A 5,441-nucleotide genomic window follows, 5' to 3' on the forward strand; every position below is an offset into this window, starting at 1 on the left:
GAGCACGAACTCAATGGAGTCTCTTTTTCAAGCGCTATGTCCCTGATATACGCTCACAGGTGGCAAGCCATACCTCCATTGCAGACAAGCTGCTCCTCGGAGTACAAACTCAATGGAGTCTTTTCCAAGCCAAGCGCTATGTCCCCGACATACAGGCAGCAAGCCTTACCTTCATTGCAGACAAGCTGCTCCCAGGAGCACAAACTCAATGGAGTCATTTTCATGCGTTATGTCCCTGATATACACACACAGGCGACGAGCCTTCTCTCCATTGCAGGCAAGCTACTTCACAAGTACAAACTCAATGGAGTCTCTTTCAAGTGCTATGTCTCCGGATGCACACTTACAAGATACAATGAGAATTGAAGTTCGAAAGACAACTGAAAATTCCATAACAAAACGGCCAATCAGCCAAGTTCAACAAGAAATAAGCCTCATTTTGCTCAACCGGCACCATCTGCTCAGCTGCCTGCTCCTCCGCATCTGCCCTAAACCTCATTAGCCGCACCACCTTTGGCGTTGTCTTCCTCCATTGCAGCTTCATCTGCCACCTGCTCTTCAACTGCTTCTACATTCACAGCATTGATCTGCTCACTTTGAGCAGCAAGTCGAAATAGAGCTACTCACATTCCTCATGTTCGAGAGGGCAACAAGGAAGAGCACCATTCCTGCAGTCCAAGTATCCCAGCTTGTATGCATTAGCAGAAATTTCATGCTTGGACGCCTCCGTGGCTTCAACATAAGTACCAAAGTTGACCAGCAAAGTGTCACCAACTCCTGGACCGGCAATTCGTGCAACTGAAGGACATTTTGCTCGAGCAGACGACTCTTTAGCTCTTTTGGCTGCAACTTGCAACATTGAGTGAGCCCCGCGCTTGACTGTTCGTAGAGTACAGACAACCCAAACCTTCGCGGTTGCAAGGCAGAGAAGGAGGAAGTTCGGTCGAGGACTCCACCTGCTCAACTAGCAGATCATCTAGGCCCGAGCCATACAGCTTCCATCTTCCAACATCTCCGACATGGGGGCAGACCACCAACCTCCTTTCGATGTTTGCTCAGCAACCAGCGCCATTCAAGGAACCTGATAGGGATGTTCAGAGCTTACTGAACCTTGGTCATGTTCGGGCTGAGATCGAGTTTCTTGCAGATGTCATTCTCTGCAAGCAGAAGATGGAAGTTAGTCAGATACACAACAAAGAATTCCATGGCAACTGTAGCATATCAAAAGGATGCAACTTACCATCACAGTAGGTGAGAAGAACGAGCGGACCGTCGCCAACCTTCTCTTCCTATCTGCCGCTGACTTTCAACACGTTCGTGCTTCGCACATGATCGCCTTGACTCATACTGATCCTAGTTCATGGCACAAAAAGAAGAAGGAATTGAAGCAATTTGGATCAGCCACAAAAAAGACGACCCAAACTGCCACCTGCTCCAGCGGCAGATCGCGCACCTCCAGCCTAGTTACAGCTGGACAGCCCGAGTAAAAAGCCTCCTCTACGCGAGAGCCCAAGTCCACGAAGGAAGCCCAGTTACAGCTGGACAGCCCAACGGATAATTTACATCTCCTACATGCCACCACGCGCCATGCAGAAGCTGGGGGGCATTTGTGGGAACCTAATTAAATCAAAACCCTAGGTCAATTAATTAGGCCAATCAATTTAGGAATTATTTGACCTAATTAGGAGTTACCTAACCTAATTGGGAATTACCTAATCAAATTGGGGGTTACTTGATCCCCAATTTAATTAGGGATTTGGTTAATCAATAATTCCTAAATGCACCAACCCCACCAACCACACCAACTCCACCAACCACACCAACCTCACCAACCACACCAACTCCACCAACCTCTGAAACCCTAGCCTCCGAGGCCTCTATAAAAGCATAGCCACACACAATGGTTGAGGTACGTCAGAATTCCTACTCAAACTCTGCATAAGTTATTTCTTAAAAACCCTAGCAACCTCCTCTCTTTCTCTCTCTCACACAAGGCTCCGGCCACCACACATGGCTCCGGCCACCCGGTTTTCCTCGAATTACCCTACCTAACTTAAGCATCGGAGGGCCTTTGGCCAACACCCCCCGGGTGTGGTCTTTTACTCCGATCTGTTTTGCAGGGAGAAAGAGAGGCAGAGAAGACGAAGGAACCTTTGGCGAATATTCTTTTGGGGGAAATTTACTCCCACAAATATCATAAAATTATTCTTTTATTTACATTATCAAACTCGGAATGTAGACTACTAAACATGTTAATATTTAGGAAAAACTACATAAAACCTCACAATCTATAGGGTTAATTAAGAGTTCATACTCGATTTTAGGGACATTTACCAGTACATACTCAACGTCACGAAAACCCTACAATTTGTCCCATCCATTAGCCAAAATATTAGTCAGTTTGTTAAATGCTGACGTGTCAAAAGTGGTAACCTTTTTTTGATGACGTGGACTAAAAATTAATAATAAATTAGATTACTGTTTAAATTATTATTTTATATATATATATATCTCCCCCTCTCTCTCTCTCTCCCCGCTTCACATTCAGACATCGAGTCTTCGTCTCTTCATCTTTAGAGACGCAGAGGCCTTAAGACAGAAAAATCACCGAAATCTCATAAGCGCACGGATACTCCGGAAATGGCAACGAATATCGGAATGATGGATGAGGCTTATTTCGTAGGCAGATCTGAGATCTTGGCCTGGATCAACTCCACTTTGCATCTCAATCTCAACAAAGTAAGAAAGTGAATAGATCCTTCTTCCAAAAACAAACCAAACAATCAGGGAGATCTATTAACACAGAGAAATTGAATAAACATACACAAATATAGCAAGACAAAACAGGTGAAAAAAAAAGAAGAAGGAGACGTACGAAGCTCGGAGAGGAAGAGGAAGAGCATGACAATGGAGGAGGCGAGAGTGATGACGCCACCAGAGAGCGTGCGACTGTAGAAATCTTCATTGATTTTGGGGTAGGCGTCCAAATTCCGAAGCTTGCTCATCATATTCTCCATTTTTGGTTTTCCTTCTCTGCCCAATTTGTTGTCGCTATCTCAAAGATCTGATTTTTCTTCACGATTTATTACACTAATCCCTCACCTAATGCCTCTGAAACCGAAATTGAATCAATTTCTGAAATTTGATAGAATTGAAACCTAGACACCCCGTCGCAATTCAAACCAAGGAGAGACAGAGACACATATTTTATTGAAGAAAAAAACAAAGGTTTGTATATAGATTAAAAAAAAAAAAAAAAAAGGGTTGGACTCACATGGTGATCCTGTCATTGAAGCTGAGTTAGCAAAGGCACCTTTTGGAATCAGTAATATCAGTGTTGGGTCTAGGTTCTCTGTTAGAGAGAGAGATAATTTTTTTTTTTTTTTTTTTACATTTTCTATTGAAATGAGCGATAATATATTAAACTTATACACACAATACGGATGCTAGGATTCGAACTCAGGACATTTTCTGAGGAAGTAAACACTCCAAACCACTATACTAGTGGGTCCTTTGCAAGAGAGAGATTTTTAAAATAATTTAAACAGTAAAATAATTTTTCATTAATTTTTAGTCCATGTGGAAGTCCACATCATTTAAAAAAAAAAAAAAAGGGTCCCATTTTTGACATGTCAGTATTTAACAGATTAACTAATAATTTAACTAACGGAGGGTTTCCGTGACGTTGAGTATGTACTGGTAAATATTCCCAAAATCAGATATGAACTCGTAAATGATCCTATAGATTAGGGTGTTTTATGTAGTTTGTCCTAATATTTAGCAAATCTACCCAAAAAAAGAAGAAGCCAAAAGGCATCTAGTGAAGAAAACAATGCTTTGTTAAAACAAGACAACAAGAAATATTTAGTTATATACCTATTCTTAGCACTAATAATATAGATAAACCCTACGCCATTTAATTTCTATAACCAAAAAAAAAAAAATTCAAAAAATGACAGCTGGTCTTATTGAATTTAATTTTGATTATTAAATTACTTTGATGACCTATTGAGTGTTTTGAGGTTGGGTTTGTTTTAAGAAATCAATGGTAGTTTTATAATTTAAAAGAAGTTAATTAAAAGCCTTTTTATTATGTTGTAAATAGGCTTTGGGTGTGTTTCTAAAGTTCATTTCATATAAGATTTTTTTATATATAATTTTTGCTCATATATTGAGTATAATAGTGAATCTCCCTTAAAACAATGCAATTACAAAAGGGTGTCACCAAAAAGGCAGTGTGTCTGCCTCTTTGAACCTGAGTTCTATCTCCCTCCTTAAGAATAAGGTATACTAGTGATTTGCCTCATGAACTTGTACCTAACTTTTGATTTACCCCATATTTTTTATTATAGAAAATTAAGAATATGAACTCTTTTTTTTTCGTCAATTTCCCCTTTAGGCCATCTCCAGCCATGGGTTAAATAAAATTTTAGCTTTAGCCCTGCAACCGGGCCACATTTAGCCCAACTTTGGCCTATGCCAAATTTTTTGTGGGTCCCATGCATGTGCTTTTGAAGAAGATAAATTATTAAGTGTGGGCAATGCCACGAATCATCTCGTGCAAATGCATATCCAACATCCAACAATAAAAGCGCTGACTTCATCGATATATTTTTACAAGCATTTTTAAATGTTTTCAATTCGTGTTGTTTAAATGTGGCCACCTTTTTAAATGTTTTCAATTCGTAAAAAAAATTATAAAAAATTACTGGTCATGACTGTGGAGGTCAGACCATTGAAACCCATCTTTTTGTTTAAAATAAAAATAAAAATAAAAGTGGTCGCCTTTTAAATGTTTTCAAGTGTTGTTTAAAAAAAATTATAAAAAATTATTGGTCATGTAATATTGTCTCTAAATAGTGGTTTAATTAAATTAAACAATACATAGTTGTGGAATGCATGAGTATTGTACCATAGTTTTTCTCAAAATAATAAAATACGAAGGACCCTAAAATATGGCCCTGCATGACTGGAGATGGAAAAATTTAGCCATGCACTATTCTTTAAAAAATTAATATTTGGAGGGCTAAATATTTAGTCCTGGACTACATTTAGCCATATGATTAGATATGACCTTACCGTCTAAATAATCAACATTTCATCTCATTTTTTGTTAAATCATTAAAAATAAATATATATTTTAGAAAAAATTAAAGAAAAAGATAACAAAAAAAAAAAAAAAAAAAAAAACCTATCCCCCCCCGCAGACCCCCTGTCTTCCCTGATACTCAACCCCCATTCCTTCTTCTCTCTCCCTCCTTCGACAACAACCAGCCCCTAGTTGAATTCCTCCCTAAGCTTGTCAAGCTTTTCTATCGAAGGCAACAATGGAGGTTCATTAGAGGATTTGTGGGAGAATGAGAGAGTGGGCTGAAGAGGGGTGGATCTGTGGGGGTTAAGAAGAGAGAGAGAGAGAGTTATTATTATTTCAAATTTCAAAT

This window comes from Prunus dulcis, chromosome 1 (genome assembly GCF_902201215.1).
Source record: "Prunus dulcis chromosome 1, ALMONDv2, whole genome shotgun sequence".
Taxonomy (NCBI): domain Eukaryota; kingdom Viridiplantae; phylum Streptophyta; class Magnoliopsida; order Rosales; family Rosaceae; genus Prunus; species Prunus dulcis.